Source organism: Hippocampus zosterae, chromosome 10 (assembly GCF_025434085.1).
Source record: "Hippocampus zosterae strain Florida chromosome 10, ASM2543408v3, whole genome shotgun sequence".
Classification (NCBI taxonomy): Eukaryota; Metazoa; Chordata; class Actinopteri; order Syngnathiformes; family Syngnathidae; genus Hippocampus; species Hippocampus zosterae.
Genome location: NC_067460.1, coordinates 18,686,368 through 18,706,537, shown reverse-complemented (window position 1 = coordinate 18,706,537; position 20,170 = coordinate 18,686,368). Strand labels below are relative to the sequence as shown.

The 20,170-nt window shown below is 45.7% G+C and overlaps 1 protein-coding gene across 1 annotated transcript in view; it reads left to right on the top strand.

The window, feature by feature from the left end:
• The window catches only part of pdgfd (platelet derived growth factor d), a 39,386-nt gene that overhangs the window by 1,330 nt on the left and 17,886 nt on the right, over nt 1-20,170 (top strand). The gene's annotated exons all lie outside the window — the stretch shown is intronic.

Sequence of the window (20,170 nt, the reverse complement as noted above, 5' to 3'; positions counted from 1 at the left end):
GTAAGTTATTAGCAATGTGTAATTGCTGAATAATCGTGGGCCAAAATGGTACCAGAAGTAGAGACACTTACTACCAGTGCACTGAGATGTCTTACTCATGAGCACAAAGAACATATGAGTACATGGAACTTAAGCTCGATAGCATGTCAAAAAAATGCTCAAATGACTTTCCATGCCTACCTCACTGTTTCCTGAAGTTGCCACCAGGCAGACTTTTTATTCATTGTTCTCAGTCGCTTTGCATCTTTGATCATGAAGTATTTGTTATTTCCTGTTGCTGTTGTGGTCTGGTGAATGACAATTAGCTTTTAAGGACGTTTGTAGCCATCTGTCAGTCAGGAATAACAATCAGTGCTCCATGGCAATTCTAACAATTGGGATAATTGTTAGTTGTGTTGTGACTTAATGGAGTTAAAAAAAAAAAAGGATTGGTGTGCTCCATGTGACTCCAGCCATCAGAGACATGCTGGATTCAGTCTCATGCAGCTATGTTGCTGTCTTGAGGAAGTACAAGGTGACATCGTCAGGTAAATTGACCAGTACATCAGTGCAGAATTCCAGGCAGCATCATTCTGTTCACTAAATAAAAGAAAGAATTCATAAAAATTACTTGATTCATGAACCATCGAGGAAATTCTGTCAAATGCCCACAAAACGCTATCAATCCTTCCAATTGTTAGATTGAATGAATAATTATGAGATTTAATATAAATAGGGAATTAGGAGACAGTGTGATCGACACACATACTGAGTGAAAATTAGGTCAAGGGGACATATGTCCCCCCCCCCCCCCCAAAATAAATAAAAAATCACTGTCACTGTCGCTTAAGTCTTCCCTTGCTGAGTTCCAGCAGGTGCACGCCAGGCTTATTTTTTTATGTCATCCCCAGGCTACAGTACTTTTTATTAAATACACAGAGAGACACATAGATGGCTGCAGGGTTGCTTTGGGCAGAGAAACATGAAAATACCTCTGTTTTAAATTCGTACCTGAACCACAGCCCCGAGGCCTGTTCAACCTTGTACTTCGGTGTGTTCATAAAGAAACATGGAAACATTTGGATGGCCTCTGCACTCAGTGCTCTATGCTTAGTCATGCATAAGGAAAAGGCCCCATAGCTGTGGATTTTCACATTTTCTAATTGACTTTTCTGCATAATGGCATTTCTCACAAGGGGGTAAACGGCAGCCGAAAGACTAATGCCCTCCAAAAATGTAAACAATGTAAAGATTGTGCTGTGCACTTTACTTGACACGCTGCACGTAGCGTACTATGACTGAAACAATGTCATATATCAGCTAGAAATCACACCACCTTTTTGGTGTGTCCTATCAAGGTTTGATTAATATGAAAGAAAGTAAAACGGTGAGGAGAACATCATTGCGTACCATGCGTGAGGTTCGGTGAGGAGCTACATACACACATATATACAGTATTTAAATATAATCAGCCCCTCCTACTTTTTAATGCACTCTTATGTGAAGCAGACTATCACATTTATGGGGCATGTTTTTTCTTTTTTGTTTTGTCTACAGCCGTCTTAAATTTTGGAATGTACAGTATTAAATAGGAGCTGAATAAAAGAAGAAGGAAAAGTCTTGTGGCATGTACGTGACATCATGCAAACTGCTCCATGAGTTGGGAAGTCCCTGTGATGATGCCGTTAAAGAGTCATTTGTTTTTGTCTTCAGATACAGTCAAGTCAACTTCATACGAGTCCCAAGTGGACGCCTGCAGAGAATTTTGTTCAGATGTGTAATTTTAAGTGGTCAGTTATATTCCAGTAAGCGAGAAAGTAAGCAAATATATCAGTAAGGTTTTCATTTTTTTCCAATTTAAACAGTTGCATTTTTTTAATCCTACTGTGATTTTTTTTTAATTACGATTCATCTTTTTGATATTTTCTTAAGCCAGGCTACTCTGTAGGCTTGATCGTACTTTGTAGCTTTGCTCATTGCAACAAAAATATTTTTACATTACCTTATGCTTATTAGATTGGTGATCGAGCTCGACTTTAGTGAGAGTCTTGACATAGTCAAAGCACATCTTTTTTTGTGGGGGAGTAACATTTTTGCACATGGCACCACCTTGAAGTTCCTCTAGCTACTACGCTGAATACATAATTAAGGCCACCAACTAAACAGTGTGTTGCAAAATCCAAACCAGATCAACCATATGACAATAATTTTCCTGAGTTTGGTCTGTCTGTGGCCGTGGCTTTGATGAAGGTCACATGTCTTGATGTTACATCACAGCGCACATTTTTTTCAGCAATGAAATTGATTTAAATGGCCATTACAGAAGCTGTTTTGAATGTAGAAACTCGTCACACAGTAAGTAAAAATATTTTTTGAACAAAATCACGCATTGATTCGAGGTGCATCAAACTATTTGAATGCTAGACCTCAAAATCGTCATCGAATCATGAGGTGGTGAGAGAGTGACTTTGAATACCAAATCCTCTTTTCCAATATTGTATATGTTTCATAAAGGGTCCAGTTATTGTTTTCTGATTTCTGCTATTCTGCCGTCTTTCTTATCAGCTTTCCTCTCTCGGCGCTCTTATCAATCCGCACTTGACTGCATATCGCTCCATCTCTCCAGATCCTCTTCCTTTAATCTTCTCCATTCTCATTTCTTTCTTTATCATACCATCTTCTTCCATCTCTTTCAGCTTTTGCCTGTCATCTCTCTGAGCTCTTATAAGGTGGCAAACAATGTCACAGACATGCATGCGCAAGGCTCCTGGATAGCCCAAAGGAAGCTGCACAAAGAAAATAAACAAAGAAACATCTGCGAAGGTTTCGTGACATGTTCCTAAAGTGCAGCATTATTTTCTCCTTTGTTCATAAATTCATTCCCTCGTAAACTGCAAGTATGCGCTCACTGATCCTAATGACCAATGTCATGCCCAAATAAGGACAGGAGACCGCAGGGACATGGGCATAATAAACTTAATAAGAGGTGAACACAGAAACGAGCCTGGGCTGAAGTTATGTCATCAATTAAAATTGTGTCTTGGGGAGGACACACTGGTGCTGACCTTGAGTATCAGCCAAAGGCTTTAACTTGCTACAAAATAACAAATGCACCGGTTGGAGTGTTGTTCAACCACAGGGCTGGCTTTTGTTGCATAGTAAGCATGTGTGGCTTCTTTAAGGGCCAAGGAGGAGAGTGAAAGAGCATTAGCTCGGTTCGAATGGAAATGTAGCTTTGTGCATGTCGTATGGAAATGAATAACGCAGCTGGCTCCACAGATAGTATGAGGTGCTCCGTCACGGGAGGAAAACGGTAGCGCCCACATGCACGTCTTCCTTAACTTAAGCTCTGGAGTAGCAGCCTGATCTTCACGATGGTCATGAGAAGGAACGGCTAACATCTTAATGGGATAAATTAGTATGTTATATGGCTGTAGGAAAAACAAGTCTGGACAGAGGTCATTTTAACATCATTTTCATTGATCCCCCGTCATTAGACTTCCACTATGATGAACCAAACAGTTGATTTAGAGCCAATGCAAGCGCTGTATCAAATAAATCAATGCTCAATTTTAATCGTCTCTCTCAGACACAAAAGGCGCATTGGATTATTAGGCGCATCTTCAATGAATGGCCTATTTTGTCTTTTTTTTTCATATGTTGGACGCACCGCTTTATAAGACGCAATCTACAATGCATCCACTAGATGGAGGTATGCTCAAGGAAACCCCAACCGAACTCTACACTACGCTACGCCCTGATTTATATAGCGATGATCAGATACAATACATGCAATACAATACATGCTGATTTATATAGCGCTTTCACAACAGCGGCAGCTGTAACAAAGCGCTTAACAAAACGGTTAACATAAAGTAAAATAATAAACACAACACATAACATAAAACACGGACAGTCGTGCAGTCCTAACCACTTTTCCGTCACACGCTTTGTTGTTTGAAGCGGTTTGAGATGAAAGAGGAGAGAATCAAAGTGTCCTTAAACCAGTGGATCAGAGACGTCATGCTCAAAATGGGCACACGTCGGCTACAAGCTAGATGTCAGTAAAACGTATTTAATAAAGACACAACACAGTTCACTTAACCAACAGCAAATTATAACGTTGACTCGTTAACGTTGAACTCTCTTGCCGCTGCTCTATTTCCGTGTTCAACTGCGTAACTGATCGCCTTAAGTTTGAACTCTGTGTTGTAAGCATGTCTCTAGCAAGAAGCCATTTTGGGGTAGTCAAATTACCGTAATGACCATACACAAGGCGCATCGGATTTTAAGGCACGCTGTGAGCTTTTAAGAAAATGGAAGGCCTTTAGGTGCACCTTTTAGTGCAGAAAATACGGTAATCGAACTGTCTTTTTATTGCTGTTGTTTTAGTTTGCAGTTGTATGGCAATATATGGCAACACCGGATCATACGGTTCTTTGTATAATTTGACTCACATAAGTAATATACATAAATATACCATGAGTGAATTTATATTCACTTCAAAATATACAAAAGCTCTAATTTAATTCGAACACAGTATTTAATTAAACTGCTCACTCCAAAGTGCAAAAGTGAGATGCTTATGTGTTCCATCCACACGTGAAAACATACAGCTGCAGCATGAGTGCTGTCATACTTCGTTGGCATGATATCAGAGAGTGTGCTCCCATGGTCCCTGACTACTTCTGAGAGCTTTGATCATGCATGCTTGCACGCAGAAGGACAAGACAGACAGGGAGTCAGACACACCACTCACATTTCCAACAAAATCTGAAAATATGAGTGAGGAAGGGCATATATAAACATTGCAGCACATCATTGACATTTGCATTTGGCAAAACTATCTCTATGTGAGGATCAGTTTTGCACCTCTGCTATTGTTTTGCCATTTTGGCAAATCTCCTCTTCATTTTGTGTGTCACTAACAATATTACTGCAGTGTTTTCCAATGGCTCCGAGTGAGAGAATGTCCATTTGAACATAAATTCTTGCCCTTTGAGTCAATGTCATGATCTCACCTCAAGGTCCATGACAAATGTTATCAGGACGTCTGGTTTTTGTCGTGAATTGTCCATGGCGTAATGTCTCGATTCTATGAGAGAGATTTTTGCACAGCCATGATGTGTATGCATCAAAATTCGTCATTGTTTCAAATGCGGCTGCAAACCGTTTCCACATGTCAAAACATGAAACGCAATGGTGAGGATGCGGGGAGGAGTGTCATTAAGATTATTGGAATTTGTGAGTCACAAGACACTGGATATTGAACTACTTAACACCCTCCCAAATGGACACACTCATAAGCAAACACAATTACCGGATCTCCCTTCTAAGGAATCCCCCGAATAAACCCCCACGCAGACACTCACGCACACACAAATAATGCAAGCCAAAGCAGCCGCACCTTAGATCATTTTTTCCCCTCCCCTGCAAAAAGGAAATAGGGTGGTGACCTTTTGAACGGTCTGACTGGAGGGTGTGCGCATGTTTGTGCGCAACAAGACTGAGCCCAGCCCTTGATGAGGTCTTGAAAGGCCAGAAGTGGAAGTTGGCGGTTAATACTCCTTCTGCTGTCAGGTGGAGGTAATGGGTAAACGTAGCACAGTGAAAGGGTAAAGAGGGATTACAAGAATTTGGAGGGGAAAGGTGTTTAAGAAGAGATATGCCACGTTAAAGGAGCCACAGGAGTTGTCCCCTCACTTTTCTGTCCTGTCAGCATAAAAAAAAGCAAACTCAGAGGAAGCCAAATGGACACGGTATAAAAGGTGAGGTACCGCCTCCCTCTCTCACCCGCCGACTTCTGATCTGAGGACCTGATGAAAAGGGATGATGAGCCAATTCCTAAAGAGTCACGGATTAAAAGTCTGCAGTCGCCTGCCTCCAAAGTTTACTCCCTCATCTCGTCACTCAAAATTACTTTTAAGTAGCAGTGAATTCTCTAAAATATTCTCAAACATGAAATCCGTTTGCGCCTTTTGAGGCCCGTTGACGTGGAAATGGTCTTTACGGGTAGTACAACTGCAGTGCATGCTTACTACCAGACGGTTGAAAACGATTGTTACAGGGAAATGGGGCCTGCTGGTTAATCTCTGATTTGTTTGCAATTCAAAATGAACCAAATGAATTCACTGTCATCATAATAAAATCTTCAACCAGACAGGTCTGAACCGATTTTTAAACGCAGAGTGTCCGCCCCTTAACTGGTTTGGATAGATACTACTGGCATCCCTCCCACCTTGCCTGATTCTGTCCTACAAACTTGTGTTGCTCCAATCATACCTACTGACATGCGTTTCATGTATCACTTTTCTCTTAGCTGTATTAGATTTTGGGATGACAGATACAACATTGCCAATACCACTTCACCAGTCTGACATAACAGCGTACGCTCCAGGTAGGAGACAGGTCATGTGGAGATAGGGTACCTTGAAAATGAATTTAGATGTCATCACTTTTAGCTGTGTGTAAGTCACGGTCTGCTCAGTGCTCCGTCGCATGCTGGCCAAGCCAGCCGTGCTCCCTTCACAACGCCGCGGAGATGCGGTACGTCAAGTCAAAAGAGAGTGTGATAAAACGCTGTTCCGGTTGTCATGTCACAATTTCATTTTGTAAGTTGTGGACTTCTCAAGAAACAGTCTTGTATTTATTTATTTTTTTGGCTTTCTTTATTTTGGAGTTACATCACAGAGGAAACATGGCATGGCCGTATGCCTACTTGTTTAAATCCACCGCACTCTCTGGTCTTTTTTCGGGAGGTTAGGTTTAATTTTGCTTCCAATGTACAGAGGGAGACAGCATGTCACGAAAATAACTTGTGTCACAAGCTGCGTTGACAGTTATTCTCTGTCTCTTTGGTACATTTCTCAGTTCAGAATTTACATGTTGAAAACTGTTTGTTCACTCTTCATATCATCGTGTTCACTTGTGCACTCCAAGAAGTAGTTTGTCATTTGTTTGAAAGTGTTGTAAATGCTTTGCTATGTGCATGCAAATGATTGTGGAACATCTGTGCTATTTTACGGCATTATTTTAGATCAACAAGTATTGGAACGGGATCTCCGCTGAATTGTTTCACCCCTTCACAACATTAGTCCAATGCATAGTTCTTGACATGCAAAAAGGTTGAACAAGTTCCATCCATTTTCTAACCCGCTTATCCTCCCGAGGGTCGCGGGCGTGCTGGAGCTTCTCTCAGCTGTCATCGGGCAGTAGGCGGGGTACACCCGTGCCGGAAACGAACCCTGCACCTCTGCACTGTGAGGCAGATGTGCTGACCACCGTCCGGCCTAAATTGTCATCATGGCAAACATATTTTCATGCATTTTCATTAGGAATTATTTTGCACTCTTCCTACTCCTCAGCTTCCTGGCTTGCCAAGAGCTATTTCAGAAAACTGGCTGATCACCGGCTGATCAAATGCTTCACACATTTTGTTTCATTCGAGCAAGGCAGGATTCACAGAGGAAAACAGTTCAAGGGAAATGTAGAGGAAAATGCTTTACATATGACTAATATGATTAACGAATGCCAACATGCTGCAGGGTGTGAGACATTGCAACTGACCTCCATTGGAATAACATTTTGATCAACATGACAATTGATAAGGTCAGAAACAGCAGAGAATGGTACATCATCATTCGTATTCCCCAAATGTGGTATTGATGCACACTTAATTGTGTTTATCAGCCTTGAAACATGTAATCTCCTTGTTGATGCTGAGGGAAGATGATGGGGAAAGCTGAAGCAGCAAGAGACATTTATTTATTTCGGAGAAGAGTCTCTGAGGTGCCTGACTGAGATTAGATGCAGAAGACAGAGTGGAGCGGCTAAATTGGACGTGGAAAAAGAAGATAAAGGCTGCAAGGAAAGAGCCAGAGAATGAGGGAGTTGCAAGAAACCATGGAGAAAGTGATCAAGCCAGATTATGAAAGGCACAATGGTATGGAAACAGGAGAAAAGAGGGATGGTTGGACGGCAAAGAGATATCATTTTTGACTTGATGACGAGAGAAAAAGTGGCCCGGAGTTTGAAAAAGCGGGTAAGTGCATCAAAAATCTACAAAAGGGAACCAATCGGTGACTGTTCCAAGGTCATGGGCGGGTGATTGGATGTCAGTCAGACTCACAATCGCATCATCAGCCAATTGATCCCATGCTTCCTGGAGAAAAGTCAGCCTTGTGAGCCACACGACTATCATTGACCATATCCTCCCTGATTAAAAAAAACAAAACAAAACAACATATATATATATATATATATATATATATATATATATATATAAAAATAAAATAAAAATCATCCAGTGAATCATCAACATGATTCCAAAACACTTCCGGGGTCAAAGCTGGACAGTTTACGAATTGAAAAGAATAGCCAATGTGATTTTTTTTCCCCATAAGGTGTCCAACGACGGGGAGCTGGCAGAACAGCTTGAAAGTGTTTTGCTTCATCAAACTAACGGGTTCATTACAATGCCACTGTAGTTGCAGCTGGTGTGTTAATTACAATGATAGCCCTCTGGCAAGGTGGAACAAGGTTCTCTGAGGGCAATGCAGGGCGAAATTAAAAGGATCCCCAGTGAAGCCATTCGGCTGCTATTTAGGCTGAGCAGAGAGCTATTAAGCTGTAGACAAAGTTTTATGTATTGACTCGATTTCGACAGGTGCAGACAATCTCGGCTTTGTGTTTACATCAACAAATAGGAACAAAAAGTGACAGTTTAAGTCCAATTTTGTTTCCTTATTTGACAGTGCAAGCGATATGATGTCATTTTTAGGGGAGCCTCATAGATCCTAGTATTTTGACGATATTACCTCAACAAAGTGATTGGCGAAGAAAACTGCTTGATACATCACAATAAAATAAGCTGAATTTGCATCAGTGCGATTTGCAATCGCGTTCAGAGATTACATGAACGGCAGGGCTGTTAACAAAGAGGAACTAGTCTAACAGTTTTTTTGTTGCTGGGGAGCTCATATCACCTGGTGTTTTATTGTGATATGATTGACCAGAGCCCTTGACTTGTTCATGCGTTTATTTTGTGAGCAAACACTCAACATGCATCAGTCACCGGGTCACACTGAAATGAGTTTCATCTGTAGGGTGTCTGAGGTCTCCCTTAGACACAGGGCGAGAAGTTTGGTCATCCGGGAGGGGCTCAGAATCGAGCAATTGCATCAAGATGAGCCAGATGACATGACTTTGCATTTGATCTGGTCGCCTTCCTAGTGAAGTGTTCCGGGCATGGTCCACCGGGAGGAGGCACTGGCGATGACCTGACATCCCTGAATGACATGCTGAACAGATGTCTCCTGGTTGTCTTGAGAATGCTTCGGAATCTCCCGAAAAAGCGAGACGAAGTGGCTGGGGAGGTGAAAGTTATGGCTTCCTTGCTAAGTCTGCTGCCCCGGCGACCCGACTCCCGAGAAGTCGAAGTGATGTATCAACATGTTGTATACTTTTGGATACTTAAGTACTGTACTTCGAAGTAGCTGGCAAATATTTTGCAGCGCTTCAACTGCACAATCCTACTTCAGAAAAGAGTGTGAGAACTAGAATTGATGTGCGCATGCTGGGATGTGAAATTCATGGAATATATCACCGCAATATCCAAGCAGGTGCCCTAATGAAGGTATATAGATTAAAAAAAAATTGCATGACGGAAAAGTTTTGCATATTTTTCTGTGGACGTCCAAGTGATGGCACTGTACTTCACTTGCCGCTCTCTGCTCTTGGGCTTTTGGGTCTTGCTTCAAAAACGACTGTTGTTTGGAGCTGTTCAGACTGAGACGCATCCTGTCCAAATCAGATATGCAATTACCTCTCGAATGCAGTTACAAAGCCAACTCGCAATAATAGGATTTCATGTGCTTGGTGAACTGTTCACACTCCAAAAGAGCTAAACCAGTTTCAATCTGGATGGGCCCAACAGTTGGAACTTGACTGGCAGTCTGAACATGGCCTTACATAGTGCAAAAAAACAAAAACAGATGATGCTATCTCAAGGTGCTTTTCATTTTGAACAAGGTTCACAACAAGAACAAGTTCTACTCCGGGCAGCTAGGAAACCAAAAAAGAACGTTTACAGTTGACTGCTCACTATCACCGCTTCAACAATGTGGACAATATCACTCCATAAGGAGCAATATTTGGAGAAAATGATCTAACCGAAAGGAATGTACACATCGCAACACAACCCACGTCTGGAATCCACCCGCCACCTGAACCTACATCATGCCTGTTGAAAAATGCAATGCCATTTTCTGGGAAATATTCCATCATTCAAAATTATTTATTTTTTTAAAAGCAAAATGAAACCAAGGTCCCTTAATCAGGGAAACATTCATCTTGGTTAATTTATGCTAATCAAACACAGAATGAGCAAAAGTTGTTGCAATTAAACAGCAACGTTGATTGTACCCGTTTGGGATAGAAATGTATTTTACATCAAGTTTTAAAACAGATTCATATTGGTGCTTGGCACAAAACATTGACATGGGAGCAAATAGAGTTTGTCCATACATAATACAAAAAATAACAAGGCTTTTTTTTTTAAATTCTGTGTTAATCACATTATCAACAAGAGCTCCACATTAGTGCCTCCACCCGAAGAAACTCCAAGTGAATGTCAAATGTGTACCGGTGAAAAGGTTTCTCAGGGAGGACAATGGAGCCCAAAGGTTTCATTGGCGGCTAAGAATGGAGCAGAAAGAATTGAATGGCGCCCTCTTGTTTCGACTAGCAGGGCCAAGTGAGGGTGACACACACGACAAATGCCAGAAGTGACACTGCAGAAAAATGAGAGCAGAAGTCACTCACACCCCAGGAGATTGGTCCCCGCTGAAGGAAAGAGATAAACACTCTGTGTACTCATGCTCTGTGTCTTATGCGTGTGTTGCGCGTGCAAGAGGGGGACTTTGACAAATCATCTGATGCTCAGTGAGTGCTACGTCTTTGTTGTTTTGACAATGGCGCCCCGACACAAAGAACGTGAGCCTTTCTTTCCCCCGTCATTTTTTTTTCAAATCTTCCCTTCTCTGAATGCCCGCATTTCTCCACATATTCCCCACATTTCTCTCTTGTGTATCCCAGAATTTCTCCATCTGTCTCCCCCCCCCTCTCTTTGTCTCTCTCCTTTGGTCTTCATTAGCCTCCTTTCTCTTGGTTTTCGGGCTCATCGTAAACTCTCTCAGAAGTTGCTGAGCAGCGTAGGGAGGATGGGAGTGTTGCAAGTGCAGACACGAGAAGAGGATGCATCATGTCTGCAGGCTGATGGAGGGGTGGGATGTGCCAGGACAGCAAAAGTGTGATTGTGAGATGTCAAAGGGGAAAAGGGGGAAATATGATGAGTAGTTGACAGTCAGAACTGGAACTGAAGATGAGGAGAAGCCGGTGGATGTTGATGTATTATTGGTGAGCTTTCAGTGAGATAAGTGATCCCAGTGGTGGGATAGGTCAGATACATACTGGCAGTCAGACCACTGACACACACGCACACAGATCTGATGTGAGTCACAGAGCGGGACTTCTGTCAAAACAGAAGCAACTGCTCAGTCACGGAGCAAACGTTCATCAGCAAACATCACTCAAGTTGCCCTCAGAGAGAAAGGGCGAGCAAAAAAAAATGTGTGCTACTCCATCTGTAGCTTACACACTCGCACACACTCCCACAGCACACACACACATTATATATATATATATATATATATATATATATATATATATATATATATATATATATATATATATATACACGTATGCCCCCTGCCTACTGCCCTCAGATGGTTGGGATAGGCTCCAGCACCCCCGCGACACTTGTGAAAATAATCGGATCGGAATATATATATATATATATATATATATATATATATATATATATATATCCTTATTTATAACCTTATAACCTTTATTGTTCCACACTGGAGAAATTTGCAATAGATCGATAGATTGAGACAAAAACGGGAGGAAGAAGGGCAACCAGTTCAAGATGATAGGATTTAGGTTTTTGATTACCTTGAATAAATTGTTGTACATATTTCTCGTCAAATTGATGATGTGTCCTTTAACAGATTAGTCATACAATGCTAATTAACCCGCCAACAATTTCGGGGGTCAACGTTGCCAAAGAGGCTGTTGTAGAAGCAAAGTGAATGCTAATGCTAATCAGGGGAGCATTGAGACTCACTTGTGAGGATATGAGGAGCAGATAAAAATGCTCCTGAATCATTTAAATGCATTGAGAGTCACCACTTTTCAGTAACGGCTCTCCTCTCCCTTCTGACATTGAAATGAAGAAAAACAAAAGACAGCTTCACAGACACACACACGCATGCTCAGGCAGCAGATTGTATCTTTGCTTATTTATGAGTCTCAGACATGTTCTTTGGTGTGGCGTATCTAATGGTTTGAGCTCTCGTGAGTATTTGCGCACTTTGTTACTCAGCAGTACAGTACACAGAACATGTTTTTAAGGTTTTTTTTGTTTTTTTTCACTGAGCACTTCTCTCATCTTCACACCTCCACGGTTCCTCTTCTCACTCAATCACCCAGCCCGTTTCATTCCTCCATCTGATTTTCCTCCAACTCAGACAGGTCATATTTCTCATTCCTCCGTTTTTGTATCTTGCCTGTCTGTCGTTGGGTCAGTTATGTCTTTCAGTCGGCGTGTTTGCTTATCATCTGATTGTAAAAGACGGCAGATTGTTTGTCATGCTGGTCCTGGACAGTGCCAGGGGAAGCCTTCAGAGGCACTTTGCCAGTTAGCAAGCATAGTTCAGCAGTTTATGAGATTGTATTGATCTTGCTTGCACACTATGTCCTTTGGCTGTGGTTCAAGTTGATCACAAATCATCTCTTATGCTATTACTTAAAACATTACTAACTGGCGTAACTTGGAAATGCCTTTGACATTTGTACTCTTCCTAATTGGTGCCAAACCTTTTTCTTGGTCTTGATCTCTGAGAACTATCCTGACACAAGTCTCTAATGTACTTTATGGAACCATTTGCAGCAATTATTATCTGGAGCACTATCACACTACACCCCCCCCCCCCAAAAAAAAAACAGCATCATGTACTTTGACACTACCTGTAGTCCCAAATAATGAAAAACAAGTATGGCAGTAATTACGGTAAGCGTGCCTTCTTCCGCCATGTAATCATGCATTGTTAAGGCGCTGCACAAATCAATTCATTTCACACCCGTTCAGTATTTGCCGACTTATTCATCCTCATGTCCTTGAATGTAGGAACTGTCATAACTCCTGGAATAGTAGTAGCAGGATTTACATTTGTGTTTGACTGGAATACCTGTAGCGATTTACATTTGACAAAATAATCCATGAATTCCTTTCTCCTTCTTGCTCGGGCCTCATCATTGCCTCATCTGACCAGGCAAAAAAAAAAAAAGGACAAGGGCTGCAGTAAATCTGTCTGTGAGTGTCCTGAGTCAACAGTGTTTTGATCTGCTGGTGTTTATCTAACCTCCTGTGTCTGTGTCACAGGACATCCCTTTGTCTGCCTCTAGGGGAACAGACACACACACACACACACACACATTCATGGCTCCAAGATCAACGCACACCTTTCTCATCTTACATATTTGTCACGAAGCGGGGGTGGTGGAGGACCCCAAAAAGCAGGCAAGAGGGAGGAGCAGGGTGAGCTGGACAAAATGTATTAATTGGACACTGAGAAAAACAAATACAAAACAAGCAAAGTCTGTCAAAAAACAAGAATTCAAAGTAGCAACAAAACCCATGGCATAAGCAAAAAATATGACGTGATCAACACAAACCAACAGAAGCAGTGACAGCAACAGAAACAGCAACAGCAAAAACGACCCCACACCGAGTGATCGGGCCTTTAATGTCACGTCCCGTGTTTGCCAGCAGGGGGGCAGACTTTTCCTGCCTACCGCCGACACACCTGTCACCCATTAAGGACTGATTACACAGGGTTTATCTTTGTGCTCGGGCAGTTAACTTACTGCCGGAGTATTCCACCCCGAGCCAATTCTCTCGATTACTGCCTTAATCTATTCATTGCTGTGTAGCCTTGTGGCTGTGATTGCGCGTCGTTAAATCTACTCTTATTAATTCCAATTGTTGCCAACTATAATCCTTGCCGTTTTCTCGCAAGCGTTTTCTGTTGCTTCCTTTTATTCCTGGTCCTGATTTTGACCAGCGTTTTCTGTTTGTTGCTCCCGGACGGGTATTTTGTGTTTTGTATTAAAACCCATTTGTTCTCGGACCACCTTTGCTTTGTCTGCTATTTCGGGGATCCACCTCATTATCTTGTTGTGCACGAAGCGATCATTTTATCGCTTCGGGCACAACGTGACAGAATACTCCGGCCACCATGGATCCCGCAGACTTAGAAAAGATTTTTTCCGTTCTGTCCTGCCGAGAGCAACAGTTAAGTCAGCAGGGCCAAGCCATTTCGGAAATCAGCAGCGCGGTTTCCATGCTGGCTCACAGGTTCGATGATTTCGAACCCCGTCTTGTACGGGTGGAGGAACGGAGAGCACCTCCCTCCGTGATTCGTCCTGCCACCCCTGAGGCACCCGCATCATTTCCCACAATGATGAGGGAGCCTTCGCTTCCACACCCCCCACGTTACGGGGGTGAGCACGGGCAGTGTGGGTACTTCCTCCACCAGTGCTCGCTCGTTTTCGACCAGCAACCTTACCTCTATGCTACTGACGCCGCGAAGGTGGCATATATTATGAGCCTGTTGACAGGTCCGGCGGCGTCATGGGCGATGGCGACAAGCGACGCGAAGCCGAGCCTCCGGTCTTCATTCCACGGCTTCGTGGCGGCGTTTCGCCGGGTGTTCCACCATCCCGTGCGGGGCAGAGAGGCTGAGGGCCGGCTACTTGAACTCCACCAGGGGAGGCGATCGGTGGCGGACTACTCCATCGAGTTCCAAATTCTGGCCGCCCAGAGTGGCTACGGCGACCGGGCGCTGTGCGGACTGTTTCGCCGTGGATTAAACACCGAACTCAAGGATGAGCTGGCGACTCGCGACCACAGCTCCAACCTGGAGGAGTTAATCGAGCTCTCCCTGCGATTGGACAACCGCCTGAGAGAGAGAAACCGGGAGCGGGGAGGTGATCGTTCTCCGTCCCGGTGTGCCACGTACTGCGGGGAGGAGCCGATGCAGCTGGGTGGCGAAAACGTTGGACCGGAGCAGAGACGGCGCCGATTCAACGATCGGGCTCGGTCTGACAGCTGTCAACGAGGACCTCATGCTGCTCCCAGCCGACCGGAACATTCCCCATCCTCGCCCTCCAAAAACTGTGAGTCCCGACCCCGCGCAGAGTCCCCCACGCCTCGGCGAACTGACTCCCGGCCGGGACACACCGGGAGACTGGAACTCGAGGGGGAGATATTTGAGGGGCCCCGGTCGCGGCGGGTTAGGGCTCTGATAGACTCGGGGGCTGATGGTTGTTTTATGGATACCGACTTCGCCGCCGACCTGGGCTGTTATGTCGAGAAGTTGGCCGATAAAAAGCGGGTTTGTGATCTCGATGGACGCCTCCTGGGGGTCGTGACGCAAAGAACAGAACCACTAAAACTAAAATTATCCGGTAACCATGTTGAGCATCTACGGTTCGATTTATTGCAGTGCCGTAACGCTCCGGTTATTCTCGGCTTGCCCTGGCTCAGGACTCACAACCCCGTAATTTCCTGGGAGCGTCCGGCAATAGAGAGTTGGAGCCGGAACTGTTATGAACGTTGTTTAGGATCAGCCGTAGGGCAGCACGAACGCGCCGGTGACGACATCCCCGAAACTATCTGCCTTGACGGAGTGCCAGACTGCTATCATGACTTGCGTCAAGTGTTCAGCAAGGATCGCGCACGCTCTTTGCCCCCGCACCGACCCTACGATTGCGCCATAGACCTGCGGGCGGGCGCTCCGTTGCCAACCTCCCGGCTGTATCAGGTGTCTAAACCCGAGCGCGAGGCACTGACGGAATACATCAACAGCTCGCTCGCTGCAGGTCTAATTAGACCATCGCGATCGCCGTTAGGTGCGGGGTTTTTCTTTGTTGGAAAGAAGGACAAATCCCTGCGACCGTGTGTGGATTATCGGGGTCTGAACGACATCACAGTAAAAAATAAGTATCCGCTACCATTGCTAGACTCCGCCTTCGCCCCTTTACAGTCAGCCACAGTCTTTTCAAAATTAGATTTACGCAGTGCCTACCACCTGGTTCGCATCCGGAAAGGTGACGAGTGGAAGACTGCTTTTAAGACCCCGCTCGGCCATTTTGAATATCTGGTTATGCCCTTCGGGCTGACAAATGCCCCCGCCGTTTTTCAGAATCTCATCAACGACGTGTTGAGAGACATGCTGAACATTTTCTGTTTCGTCTATCTCGACGATATTTTAATTTTTTCCCAATCAATTCAAGAACACAAGCGACACGTCAGGCTGGTATTGCAGCGTTTATTAGAGAACAAGCTCTTCGTCAAGGCAGAGAAGTGTGAATTCCATGTACCTGTCATCTCCTTTCTGGGGTTTATAATTGAGCAGGGCAAGCTGAGAGCAGACCCCACCAAGACGGAGGCGGTGACGAACTGGCCAACACCGACTAACCGGAAGGAGTTGCAACGCTTCTTGGGGTTCGCTAACTTCTACCGTCGTTTTATTCGCAACTACAGCCAAAAGGTACTCCCGTTGACCCGTCTGACGTCCACAAAAGTCCCATTCAAATGGGATTCGGCTGCGGGGTCGGCATTTTCCAGCCTAAAGGCCGCATTCACAAATCCCCCGGTACTGCAACATCCTAACCCGGACTTCCCGTTCGTCGTAGAGGTGGACGCCTCGGATTCGGGAGTCGGGGCCGTTCTGTCCCAGCGTTCCCCGGTCGACCAGAAATTGCACCCCTGCGCCTTTTTCTCTCGTCGACTCAGTACAGCAGAGTCCAACTACGACGTGGGCAATCGTGAACTGCTAGCTGTAATCGTCGCCCTACAGGAATGGCGCCACTGGCTCGAGGGGGCTAAGGAACCGTTCACGGTCTACACCGACCACAAGAACCTGGAATATCTCCGCTCCGCTAAAAGACTCAACCCCCGTCAGGCCCGGTGGGCACTATTCTTAACCCGTTTCAACTTCATCCTCACATACTCTCCTGGCTCAAAGAACACCAAGCCCGATGCCCTTTCCCGTCTCCACGACCTCGTGGAGAGGGACCGGTCACCAGAGACCATCCTCCCAACCCGGTGCATCGTGGGGGCGTTGAGATGGGAGATCGAACAGAAGGTCCAGGAAGCCCTGGATGGTGTCCAGGTCCCGGCTGGATGCCCCGCAGGGAAGTTGTTTGTACCCCCACCTCTGCGCTCGGAGGTGTTGCAGTGGGGGCACGGGTCCAAGGTGGCCTGCCATCCTGGGGTGAACCGGACTGTGCATCTCGTCACCCAGCGGTTCTGGTGGCCGGAGCTTCGGAGGGATGTGGTGGACTATATCAATGCCTGCTCCGCCTGCGCCTGCGGCAAGGTCTCACATAGGCCTCCGGCAGGACTGCTCCAGCCATTGCCCATCCCTCCTCGACCTTGGTCACACATCGCCCTGGATTTCGTCACGGGCCTCCCTCCATCCCGTGGGCGGTCGGTCGTCCTCACCATCGTGGACCGGTTCTCTAAGGCGGTTCATTTTGTTCCGCTGTCTAAGTTGCCGTCTGCGCTGGAGACCGCCGACCTCCTAGTCCAACACGTCTTCCGTCTCCATGGGATCCCGAAGGACATCGTCTCGGATCGGGGGCCCCAGTTCGTGTCCCGCGTATGGAAGCGGTTCTGCCGATCCCTCGGGGCCACGGTCAGTCTGACCTCGGGATACCACCCCCAGTCTAACGGACAAGCCGAGCGTGCCAACCAGGATCTGGGAGCGGCCCTCCGCTGTGTATGCCTGCGCAGTCCCTCCTCCTGGGTCGACCACCTACCGTGGGTGGAGTACGCACACAACACCCTCGTCTCTTCAGCCACTGGTAGGTCCCCCTTCATGTCGGCCTACGGGTATCAACCGCCGCTGTTCCCGTCCCAGGAAGGACAGGTGGAGGTCCCGTCTGTGCAGCATCACCTCAAGCGAGCCCACCGCGTATGGAAAGAGGCCCGAGCTGCATTGGCCCGCACGGCGACCCGGAACCAGCAAATCGCGGACCGTCGTCGGCGCCCGGCACCTACTTACGTGGTGGGGCAGGAGGTGTGGTTGGCTACGAGGGATCTCCGCCTGGCCGGCACGTCCGCGAAACTGGGGCCCCGATTCACTGGACCGTTCGTGGTCGAGTCCATCGTCAGCCCCGTCACGGTCAGGCTCCGGCTGCCGCCCGCCATGAAGGTTCACCCCGTGTTCCATGTTTCCCTGCTCAAACCAGTGGTTTCCAGTCCCTTGGCTCCGCCTTCCACTCCGCCCCCCCCTCCGCAGGTCGTCGACGGTGACCCGGTGTACACGGTTCGTGCCATCCTGGACTCTCGGCGCAGGGGTAAGGGATTCCAGTGTCTGGTCGACTGGGAGGGCTACGGGCCTGAGGATCGTCAATGGGTGCCCCGCTCCTGGATCCTTGATCCGTCCCTTCTGCGCGACTTCCACGCAGCTCATCCGACCAAGCCGGGTAGGCCGCCGGGAGGCGTCCGTTGAGGGGGGGGTACTGTCACGTCCCGTGTTTGCCAGCAGGGGGGCAGACTTTTCCTGCCTACCGCCGACACACCTGTCACCCATTAAGGACTGATTACACAGGGTTTATCTTTGTGCTCGGGCAGTTAACTTACTGCCGGAGTATTCCACCCCGAGCCAATTCTCTCGATTACTGCCTTAATCTATTCATTGCTGTGTAGCCTTGTGGCTGTGATTGCGCGTCGTTAAATCTACTCTTATTAATTCCAATTGTTGCCAACTATAATCCTTGCCGTTTTCTCGCAAGCGTTTTCTGTTGCTTCCTTTTATTCCTGGTCCTGATTTTGACCAGCGTTTTCTGTTTGTTGCTCCCGGACGGGTATTTTGTGTTTTGTATTAAAACCCATTTGTTCTCGGACCACCTTTGCTTTGTCTGCTATTTCGGGGATCCACCTCATTATCTTGTTGTGCACGAAGCGATCATTTTATCGCTTCGGGCACAACGTGACATTTAAACAGAAAACCTAATAATGACATGAAGTCTAATAGGTGTGCAACTGTAGGAGGAGCCCTACACAGACTTGAAGTTTGATTGGTCAGTGTATGTGCAGAGTAACCCTATTTCACTGAGGAAAAGACAGTAATCAGAGCAGAACAAACAATTAAAATTAAAATTTGATCAAGGTTTTACTGCGGGGTTTTGCAAGAATCCTGTGTCAAGACATTTTCAAATATAAAGAATGAGACAAATCAAATAGACAGTAGAACTTGGAGGAACCCAACATCTCTTCATCTGTTTCCTCTTAACACAGAGGAATTAGGACAGATATTAGGTGGGAGCTGACGGTGACCAGAGATGACACCTATGGCATGCCTCTGTTCATCCCAAGGGCGCGTGTGTGTTGCTTTTTCATGCCTCCGTGGTTGTGTACGCGTAACTGCGAAGGAAGAGAGAATATTTAAAGATGATTTGTCGTGAGAGAGTGGCAAAACAGTGCAGCCACCACGGGCTCCGATGATCAATGCACACACACATAGGCCTTGAGCTATCATTCAGGCTGATGGGAAAGGCTTTGGTCACTTAATTCTTTTCTGGGTGGAAAATGTCTGTGGGTGCAAGTATAACATTGTGCATCAGCAATTGCACTTTTTCAGGAAAACACAGTCTCGTGCAAACACAGCATATGCAGTATACATTTTAGAGTGAGGAAGAGATTTGCACAAACTCACTACAGCATTTTTTGCCTTGGGCCACATGAGAACCAGAAAATATTATGGAGGGCCGGATCAAAAGGGTGAACTAAATTCGACATAATATTAATTGGATATCTTTATTTAAAAAGCAGTATTTTGCATGTTTTGGCACGTTTTTCAGACTTTAAGAGTACATTATTCCTTAATTGTGTACCAACCTGCGGCGGGCCGGATTAAAAAGACAAACGGACCGGATTTGGCCCGCGGGCCGTAGTTTGCCCACCTCTGTTCTGCAGTATCACACCACGGCTGGCATCATTTACGAGGTACAGAGCTAATTGGAGATTTTTTACATAACACAGCAAAACAGATGAATA